The sequence below is a fragment of the Taudactylus pleione genome, unplaced genomic scaffold, assembly GCF_031769625.1.
Source record: "Taudactylus pleione unplaced genomic scaffold, aTauple2 ptg000077l, whole genome shotgun sequence".
Lineage (NCBI taxonomy): Eukaryota > Metazoa > Chordata > Amphibia > Anura > Myobatrachidae > Taudactylus > Taudactylus pleione.
This window is the reverse complement of record NW_028284479.1, coordinates 3031689-3043338: the sequence shown is the minus strand read 5'-3', so window position 1 is coordinate 3043338 and position 11650 is coordinate 3031689.

The window sequence follows — 11650 nt, the reverse complement described above, 5'->3', positions numbered from 1 at the left end:
CAAATCCTGACACATTGCCATGTGGGGATAGGACAAAGGACTATCAGGGTCTACGGGTTTACCATCAACTACTTTTACATTCTCCCTGGCTTTTACCAAAGTAGGGTCATTCAACTGCTCTACGGCAAAGACCTCTCTTCTGACCTCTAAATCAGGCAGACGATCCACTGGCCCAACAACACTTCCCACCTCAATGGGAGGCACATCAGTTGGCGGGCCATCGTCACGCTCCGCATTCTCTAGTTCGCCAACCATAGTAGAAAAAGGGAATAACTCTGGCTCAGAAGAAACTCCCTCCTCCACTACATCGACAACCTTCTCAAGTGGATCGGGGTTGTTCACCTCTGGAACAAAACGGCTTTCCCACAACTTCCAGAAGTGAGCAAAGTCTCTCCCCAATATTGCATCGTACACCAGACCATGCACCAAACCCACAGAAACTATAGCAGAGCCACATGGTGTCTCGATGTTCACCTCGGCCGTAACATAATATCGAGTATCCCCATGTATGCAGGTCACACCAACAGTTTTCCCTGTATGCCTCAAGGGGTTCACCAGCTCAGCTTTTATAAGTGTCACCAAGCTACCAGAGTCTAACAGTGCCTCTACTCGGTTGCCATCTACAGTGAGTACACACATGTGCTTATCAGTCTCAGCCTGCCGGTCAGCCGTACAGGCTGTCTTTGCAAAGAAAGACCCCCTGCGGTAGACATGAGCAGTATCACATTGCATAGGTTCAGTTGTAAGTGAACAATTAGCGGCAATATGGCCGAAGCCACCACATCGGTAACACTGAGTCATATTAATGTCTAGTCGTTTACGGGGCAAGAACCTTCCTGGCCTGGCAGGCCTGTCTCCAGGTTCTACACCCTCAGTCTTAGGTATATTCCACCGCCCAGCACCCTTCTCCCCTGGAACAGTCTTACCAGTGTCTGTGGGAGTTCGCCGGTGCGCCATCGGGGCTCGGTGGGGCATACTCATCAGCTCCTCAGCCGCCACGTACCTCTCCACCAGCTCGACCAACTGGTCCGCGGACTTAGGGTCTGCATGGCTCACCCACTTGCGCAGAGTCACAGGTAATGATCGCAGGTACCGGTCCATCACGACCCTTTCCACGATCTGTGGTCCCGTCAGCGTCTCGGCCTGTAGCCATTTTGAGGACAGATGGACGAGGTCATGCATCTGTGAACGTGGAGGCTTCTCCCTATGGAACTCCCAGCGGTGGACCCGTTGGGCACGAACAAAGGTGGTGACTCCCAAGCGAGTTAGGATCTCTTGTTGAGCTGCTGTAGCTTCCAGCTGAGCTGCTGTAGCTTGGAGCAAGGCCTTAATAATGTCCTCCATTTTGTCCTGGGGTGTAGGTTGGAAGCTGAACCTTGCCTCTCTGAGCATTGGCTGACGCCTCCTCTATGGGACTCCAAGGACACAGTGTTATTTCCACACTCACAAATTGGGTGTCTGTCCCTTTAATTTTTAAATGGAAAGTTTTCCTCTTGCTGCAACTTCAGTGTGTGTGGTTGCCCGCATTCTCCACCATATTGTGACACAGTTAGGTTAGGGGGTCCCTCTCCTGGGTAGAGGACTCCTTCCTTTCACACACAGCAGCTGGGAAACAGTACGCCAGACTGGATGCAAGTACAAGCTGGTCGGCGCCAGTGTTTATTGTACAATATCAGAAACAACATAAAGAAAACATAAACATAAATCCTAGCCCTGTCGGGGCACTAACTTCACAGGTAGTTCCCTCACTACCAGAACCTGGCAGGGCCTAATGCCCTCACCAGCAACAAAAGCAGCCCTAAACACACTAGGCTTATATTGGCCACTCTCAGGTGGAAACCCTAACAAGCCTGTTACCAGGCTAAGAGAACCAAAACCTGGAGTGGCCGTGGGTGGAGCCCTCCCTCTTCTCTCACCCACAACCCCCAGGTCCCAAACCGGCTTTTCAAAAAGCCGAAACTCAAGCCTGCTACACTGCAGACTTTCTCCTGGGGGTTTAAAACACATAAGACAGAAATCTGTGACAAATGTACGTGCCACAGACCACTTTACCAATGATCCTATCACAATACATTCTTATGAATGTTTTGTTAATATGTATATTTTCTTTCATTCCTGCCTCCACAACAAGTGACCACAATATACATATAGATGGCCCTGTCATTGTGCTTTGAGTAACAATTAGCAAATGTCTTTAAAACTATAAAATCATATGGATACATTTTTATTTGACACTTTTAAAGTCCCTAATATACTTTTATGAAGGGATGACAGAACCACTTTATAATTACAAAGGAACAAGTGCAAGCTTACATATTATATTTCCAGGAAAGGCACAGATAAAATCAGGGGCGTAACTAGACCTTTGTGGGCCCCATAGCAAATTCTAGAAAGGAACCCCCCCCTTTGGTACAGAGGTGTAAAAAAACACACATATTCCGTCACAAGGTGAAATAACATTTTTAATCTTGAGAGGACTGAAATATTGCCCTAAAATATGAGTGCTAAGGCTCATATAAGCACGTGCTGAGCCCTGATTGGATTTGCTCAGCATTTATGTCTGACCATCAAATAAGGAACAGTGCCATTTGATAGAGCCACTCTGCAGTTGTGGGCACAGACGGCGAAATCCCATGTGCCACTCTACTCCCCTCTCTGGCCGGAATCGGTATGAAATACCGCCGGCCGCATGGCCTGCGGTTCGATTCCCAGCAGCACCTGGCCGACAACAGCAGAGTTCCCGGCAGCGTAAGCACGACAGCGCTGGAAATCCCGATCGTGGATAGGTAAGTACTAACCTAACCCTCCTTAGGGTGCCTAACCCTAACCTTCCCCGCTGCCTAAACCTAAGTCCCCCCCCCGGGGGTGCCTAACCCTTCCTCCCCCTAGCCTAACCGTAACCCTCCCTGGGGGGTGCCTAACCCTAAGTCCCCCCCAGGGGGCCCTAAACCTAACCCTCCCCCCCGCGGCTGTCCGCTTGTGGCGCCCGGCATCCGCTCGATCGGGATGCAGGGCGCCTGTCTCCCGGCGTCGGGAAAATGACAGGCATCTAGATATAGACGCCTGGCATTTCACCCTAGCCGGGATATGACAGTCGGGAAGCCGGCTGCCGGTATTAAGGCAGGCGGCTTCCCGATTGTATACCCTCTGGCCGGCTGGCCTGCAAGGTGCCTGTATACAACTCAAGGCATAGTGAGTTGTATACAATCCATGCATCACTGGGTGCAGGGTGAGCGGAGGGAGGCAGCCCAGACCCCATAGCAGCCATACTACCTGCACCCATGGTAGTTACTGCACTGGATAAAATGATTCCAGGCATGTTTAGTGCCCTTTTTATGCAATACTTTAATTCATTTGGAGTTGTGCTTAACGTATGAAAAGCACTACAAAACTACACTTATCTGCATTTAATGGATGGGATACCGGACTATAGATAGACAGTAAAAAGGTCGACAATGTCTAGATAAACACCAGGGGCCAAATGTAATAAGGTGAGAGTTTAGAAAATGTGAGAGTTTAGCAGTAAACTCTCACAATTTTTGAACTTGCATGTTTTTAGACTCTAAAAACTCTCATGATTTAAACTCTAATCCAGATGATTTCCCATTGTGAAGATAAAACTCGACCAATGTGAGAGTTTACTGCTAAACTCTCATATTCTAAACTCTTAGGGGTAAATTTACTAAGATTCGAGATGGTCCCGATTTTCAAAGTGATTTATCTCGCTGGTACTCGCCAAAATTCGGGTGATTTAATCCCTTTTTTTTTGCAAATTTACCAACAGGCGATTTGAGGCTAAACGAGTTTGCCGATGGTGAAGCAGAACGGGATATCTCTCCCGGGCAACTCGTTTTGCAGGAGATTAGTCACCCGAGATTGCAGTGTTTTCTCTCTGCAAATCTCTCCCGAGCTAGCAGCCAGCACATATCAGTGAGATATGTGCTTGCTGCTTGTGTGTTAAAACGTGTAAAAAATAGATAAATGTTTTTTTTTTTTTTTTAAATGACATGAGGTTTCCCCCAAAAACACTAACCAGCCCCGGGGCTTGCCAGCCTATCCTGGTTCTTAATTTACAGGGAAAAAAATGTGTAGGGTTCCACTGTAAATTACGAACCAGCTACAGGCAGACAGAGCTGGTTTTAAATATACGGTGAAAAAAAATGAGGTGAGGTACCCCGTATATTTAAAACCAGCTCTGGTCCCTTTCTAACGGGGGACTGATGCCACAGCCATGGGTGCCCTTTCACCGGGCCCCCCAGCTGCAGCATCAGCCCTGACCGTTAGTCAGCCCAGGCCAGGGATCCCTGGGGAGTTGGGGACTCCCCCAATAAAGCTGTCACCCTCTCCAGGGCACCCCTGGCCTAGGCTGATAGCCCGAGGCTATCCCCGCTACCCCTGGGTGGTGGGTTGATAGTGTTAGGTGTAGTGTAAAAATTAGATTTTTCATCATTGTCTTTACATTGGAACTACAGGTCCCAGCAAGCCTCCCCGCATGCTGGTACTTGGAGAACCACAGTACCAACATGCGGGGCATTAAGGGCCCACTGGTACCTGTAGTTCACCTTTAAAGAAATGGTTAATAAAACACACAACACACCGTGAAAATAAATCTTTATTGCATCCATAAACACACTTACACATACTCACCTGTTTCCAGATGTTCATGTCCCCTTGTCAACGTAAAGTATTCCATCGAATTACCTATAAAAAAAGATCCAATACTCACCTTTATGTCCCTTGATGTTCTCCGCAGAAATCCAATACAAGCTCCGGATACAGTGTTACAACATGCTTCTGCATGGTGTTACACTGTGGTAATGTCTGCTCGTGGGAACGAGCTGACTTCAGTCCCGGGCCGCCGGCCAATCAGCGGTGGCTAACATTAGCGGCTGCTCATTGGCTGGGACCCACGTGGGCTTAGCCAATGAGCAGCTCCTCCATGTGGGTCCCAGCCAATGAGCGGCCGCTAATGTTAGCCGCCACTGATTGGCCGGCGGCCTCGGACTAATAGTGCTCAATTGCGTTCACCTATATGGAAAAGACAGTCAGTCTATCCTATTTATCAATCTGTGCATGCATAGAAATGATTGCACTCTACTGTGTATAATCGCTGCGTCTATTTTTATTGCAGCAATCCAACTATGCTTGAACCCACTTAAATAAGCAAGTACAGAAATTATCCAGAAAAGTGATTATTATGCCTTTATTATTGGCATATAGTCATGGCAATAATCTCAATTGCTTACGCACATGTAGCTCTTGATTAGACACCCAGTTGATCGGGTTGTGTCCTTTATCTAGATATAAGTGAGTGTTAATCAAACACACTCTTTTTTTAAAGACCACAGTTAACAAGGATAATTTTATTCACACAAATTAATAAGCTTTATCCTCAATTTAATACTCAATTTAATACTCTAAAGTGCATTAATATCTCTTCTTTCACTCTGTTATATGCATACACTTTGCTATAAATATATAGTGTACAACTAAGCATTAATATATATTGTTTGACTCTGTTGTGTGCGTACACATGGCCCAAATTATACAGGTCCAAATTATACAGGGTACGGCTGAGCACTTGGATATGTACACCTAGCTCAGATTACAAAGCGTACAGCTGAACAAGGATGAGGACACAATTAAGAGATCTTTCACACCATTCAAATAATACAATGTTAATCAGTATGATTTAAAATGTCTTGTTGTCCAGCAGGGCTCCCAGATGAATCATTCTCTGTGAGGGATTCAGGGAGGACTTTTTCCAGTTGATTAACCATCCATGTTTGTGCAGGAAAGCAATGGTTAGCTGCAGATGGCGGTGAAGCACCTCTGGGGAACCTGCTAAGAGCAGGAGGTTGTCCAGAAATGGAAGCAGTCGGACACCCTGACCACGCAGGTGGGCCACCATGATAGCCATAATTTTGTTAAACACCAATGGAACTGTGGATAGTCCAAAGGGCAGAGCCTGAAATTGGAAGTGTTGCTGTAGTATAGCAAACTGGAGCTATCGCTGATGAGAGGGTGCTATAGGTACATGTAGGTACGCGTCCTGAATATCCAGAGATACCATAAAGTCCCCAGGCTCCATAGCTAGAATGATGGAGCGTAGGGTTTCCATTCTGAACCTTGGCACTCTGAGGAATTTGTTCAGGGATTTGAGGTTGAGGATAGGCCGATGAGACCCATTCGGCTTCTGAACCAGAAAGAGAGTAGAATAATAACCAGTCCCTCACTGAGATAGTTGGACTGGCACAATTACCCCTACTTGCAGCAAGGACTGTATAGCTTTCAGGATTTGTAAGGCCTTGTTCGGGTCTGAAGGAGGGCCTGTATAGAAAAACTGGTGGGGAGGCCCTCTGAGAAATCAGAGGGCCTACCCGTGAGAGACCACTTCTCTTAAGGTGCCCACACACATACCGATCTGCACACGATCCCACGATGTGTGCGATTTCCCCTGAACTCTCCCCCGGCAGCTCCTACACACGATTTGGAGTAAAAAGCATTAAGATCTATCGTGCATCTTAACTTTTTTTTTTTTTCCCAGTGCATTGTCCCAGATTGTCAGATCTGCCCTACTGCACGGCAGATCTGACGATGCGATGTGCGACCAGCGGGGACGCGCATCGCATCGTGAGTGGGGACTCACGATTTGGCCATATTTTACACGATTTGTCCTCACGATTCGTCGAAATCGGCCAGATCGTGTAAAATGTCGCTATATGTGTGGGCACCTTTACCCAAGCATCCGTGGTGGTTTGACACCAGCACTGGGCGAACTGAAGTCGTCCTACTCTAAAAGAGTATATCGATTTCAGGCAAGCTTCCACCTTCCTATCTGTAGGATACTTCAAGGAAGTAACTGTAGGAATAGGCCACTTAGCACTTTTAATTAAACGCGTAACATGTGAATCCACCGCAGGGGGTGTTTCCCATTCTGCACAATGAGCCACAGGAAAAGGGTAACATGAAGCCAGGATGTTTTTGTGGTTGAAACCTCTTACCAGGTGATTGCCAGGCTGCAGCCATGTGTTCAGCTAGTTGATCCGATGGAGGGAATTTTGCTGAAGCCACTTTCTGTCTTTTAACCACTTGCCTGGCATGGTCATATCAGATACGACCACACCAGGCTGGGCTTTCACTGACATGGTCATATCTGATACGACCAGTCAGGAATGGCCACTAGGCGGCTACGGGAAGTTAATCTTCCCACTGCCGCCTATATCAGAGGGACCTTCTGGTCCCTCTACATCGGCGGCTCCCCCTCCTTTGTGTCCCGATCACTGCTGGCCACAGTGATCTGGCGGCAACCCCCTCCCGACACGGCTGCAGGCTCCAGTATATCCCGATCACTGTGGCCAGCAGTGATCGGGCAGCCCAGCCGGCCCCACCCCCTTCAATGAAAAGCAGCAGCGGCGGCTCTGGTAGCCGCCACTGCTATGTATCGGAGCCGCCAGCGGAACACCCTTCCGCTGCGGCTCCGGGAACACAGTGATCAGTGTGATCACTGTGTAGAAGCAGCAGCAGCGTGGCTCTGGTAGCCGCCGCCGCTACTGAGTAGCCGGGCCGCCAGCGGGACACCCTGCCACTGTGGCTCCGGCACAGCAGTGATCACATAGTGATCACTGGCTGAGCAGAAGCAGCGGCTCTGGTAGCCGCCGCTGTGCTAAGGGTCCGGGCCGCCAGCGGGACACCCTCCCACTGCGGTTCCGGCAGTGATCACACAGTGATCACTGGCCGTGTATAGAGAGCAGCGGTGGCTCTGGCCACTCCCTCGAGCCTCAGCTGCTCCTCCTCCCTCATAATGCCCACATTTATAAGGGGCCTGGCCATAATAAAATATATATATACAGTATGTGTGTATATATATATGCATATATATATATATATGCGCATATATATATATATGCATATATATATATATATATATATGCATATATATATACATATATGTTCTATATATATATATACATATGTTCTATATATATATATATACTGTATATGTTCGATAGATATCGCAGAGCCTCTGTTTAGGGATGTCAACCAACCATCGATGGTTTGCAAACATCGATGGTCTGACTGAAAACAAGTGGTTTGCCATTGCTGGTGGCCATCAATGTTGCACCATCGATGGTAGCCATCAATCGATGTTTAGGAAACATCAACAATTGTGGTCTACACAGATCTTGCCCAATCGCTAAACAATTGATGGCTTCTAACGATGGTTGAAACATCAATGGTACAGCTGTCAATGGCCATCACTACAGTATAACATAAAAAGTGCTATTTTTATTGTATACTGGGTTTTAAAAAAACATTTTTTTCAAATAAAATAGTGATGGATAAGTTTAAAATTATGTTCTTGACCTAATTCAATCATAAAAGAAACCGACAATTTTGGAGCGGTTTTTGGAAAAAGAATTCGTCAGTTAAGTGGTTAAACAGAGGGTGCTTGGATTTAGGAGCTGGCTCATCATCTTCTATTAATTAGATGGATCTGACAGCTCGCACCAAGGCAGGAATATTAATCTTTGACCGTCTCTCATCCTCCTCCAGAGGAGAGTCAGGGTTAGAGAGATCTTCTGCCTCCTCGGATGACACCTCAGAATCTGAGAGATGCGTGGACTGTGATGATAACACAGGATGCTTAAAGGGCTTACTGGATAGGGGCTTCTCACCTTGCAACATGGTTTGAAAGACATTAGATGTAGCCACCAGACTGCACCGAGTTAGATAGTATGTCTACCCATGGTGGGGGCACAGGAGGTACCTGTATCACCTGAACCTGTTGTGGCAACCCCAGAGGGGGAATTACGGCCTGCTGCGATAACCCCATAGGGGGAATTACAGCCGGAACCGCTAAGGCGGTCTGCAATAGCAGCCAGTACCTGAGAAAAGGAAGCCCAGGGGGGCTCTTGTACAGGCGCTGGGTGGTCTGATGGGCTTGGTGGAGTATAACACTTAATACATAACCCATCTTGTATCAAATCCTCCTCACTTAAGCCTGCAACACATAATTTGCATGATAGCAATATGGGTGCAGATGCCTGTTTGTTACTCTTGCTTTTGCTAGACATAGCTGCAGAGTAATATGGCACTCAATATGGCACTGGGTATAATGCAACCACTGTGTATATACGATACTACTAGGAATGCAATATACTGGCCCTGTCTTATTCTTGGGTGAGCTGCAGGAGCACACAGCCCAAATATACAGTGCAAGGAACTGTAAGTGACAAACCTCACAAATACTTGGTTCTATAGATGTGAGGCACAGGAAAAACCCTGAATACACCTGTATGTTATGGCAAACTCAGAAAAAAAGGGAAATATATATGCTGACAGTAGATGATAGAAACAGACAGGCAGCGCTAGCATAAGTCACATACAATGCAGAAATAACAAATAACTGCAAACTGGCACTACAATCAACTACACAGACTCAGTGTCTGGTAGGCTATAGCACTACTTACGCTGACTCCAGGGAGAGGTATGTAGGAGAGCTGTGCCTGGAGAAAATGATCACCGGACACCTCAGAGGGGGCGTTGTTGGAGAGCAGCTCAGGAAAGCGAGACCTCAGAGGAATGGCACCCTGAGCCGAGGGGCCGCTTTAATGGGAAAAGCTGACCTCCCCATGCTGATTGTTTATCCACCGGGATGCTGCATTCCCACTCCATATGTATCCTGGTGGTCTAGTGGATCATGATGGATGGAGCCTGTGTCCACACTCAGCGCCTCTGGTCTGTCCTCTGAGACCGGAGGTATGATTGCCAATGCGCGGGTCACCGTTAGCTACAACCTGTCCCCTTGTGTCCGGGTTGCAGTCTGGGTCTGTCCGCGAGGCCGGCTAGTGAAGACCCTGGGATGCCTGCCAAAATCCACAGCCGAAACTGGCATTGCGGTGCCCGGAGGGATGACGGAGTGGCAGCGCAGACATCCTGTGGACAGTCTGCTGCTGCGCGCTCACAGGAAAATATATAATATACAAATCATAAAAAGAAAAGCTATTTGGGCTGCCTAAGCAGCCCACTGCATAATGGTGACCCGACTCTGGCACCGACAAAACTGAGGTGCCTCTGGCTCGGAGTATAGGAGGATGGACCGGTGCATCCTGGGAGCTGAAGCTTTAACTGCATGGTGTCCGGAGTCCTCATCTACCACCTACACCCCAAAGTCTCCATATGGAGTCCTATGGACCCTGAAGAAAAAAATTAGGATTTCAGAGTTTTTAATCTATTACCTGAAGAATGCACCATTATACAGATACTTGTTGCGCAGCCTCAGTTGGTGCCTTCAGCTGGTGTACTCACTTTGGCTTCACTTGGGTGCACAAGGATGGTTGACCAGTGCAGGTGGTAGGAGCAGTTGGATTCGGGGCAAGAAAGCGGGTTTTAGCTGTGGCTGGGATCTGGGGGGGGGTAGCGGGCATTGGCGATAGACAGATGCAGGCTCAGATCAGGGATATCCGTGATGCCTGCATCTGTGTGTGATAAAAATAAACACAGATGCATGTGTGTTGCTGTGTTTTAAAAAAATGCAATTTTTAAATAAAATAGAAAAATGGCATGCCAGCCCCCCTCCCAAAAAAGAACCAGCACCGGGCTTTGCAGATCCAGTCCTGGTGGTACTAAATACAGGGGACAAATGACTTAGGGGTCCCCCGTATTAAGCACAACCAGCACTGGGCTATTCAGGGGACAAATGACGTAGGGGTCCCCTGTATTCAGCGCAACCAGCACTAGGCTCTGAGCCGGTCCTGGAAATACAGGGGGAAAAAATGCGTAGGGTTCCCCTGTATAACCCAGAATCAGTACCGGCCTTTTTCTAGCGGGGGGCTAATGCCACAACCAGGGGAGCCCTATCACCAGGTCCCACAGCCAAAGCACCAACCCTGACCACTAGTCAGCCCAGGCCTGGGATCCCTGGGGACCCCCCCAATAAAGAGGTCCCCCTCTTCAGGGCACCCCAAGACTAGGCTGATAGCCTGGGGCTATCCCCGGCACCCCTGGCCAGTGGGTGCCGGGTTGATTCGTGTAAAAGTGTAGTGCAAATTAACGAGTTAAAATATTGTCTTTTGCAGTAGAACTACAGGACCCAGCAAGCCCCCCCCGCATACTGGTACTTGGAGAACCACAAGTACCAGCAAGCGGGGCACTACGGCCCTCTGGTGCCTGTAGTTCCACAGCAAAAGCCCGGTGCTGGTTGTTCAGTTTGGGGAGGGGGCACGCCGTTTTTTTTTTTCAATTTAACACACAGCAGCACAGATGGAACTGACTGAGCCCATCCGTGCATCTGTGTTTATATTTATCACACACAGATGCAGACATCACGGATTTCCCAGATCCGTGCATGCTGCATCTGTCTGCCACCGCCTGCACTGCCGACCACACGCCGCCGCTAATCTGTCTGCCACTACCCCCACAATCCCAGCTGCAGCTAATGGACGATTCTTTCCCCCGGGTCCCACCGCCGCTACCGCCCGCACTGGCCAGCCATCTTGGTGCACCCAAGTGAAGCCACAGTCAGTACACCGAATTGAAGCTTCCTATCTCTATAATGGTGCAATTGAGAGGTAATAGTTTAAAAACTGTAACTTTCTCAATTACCTGAACCACAAAAGGCCCTACCCTGGAACAAGAGCTACCTAAT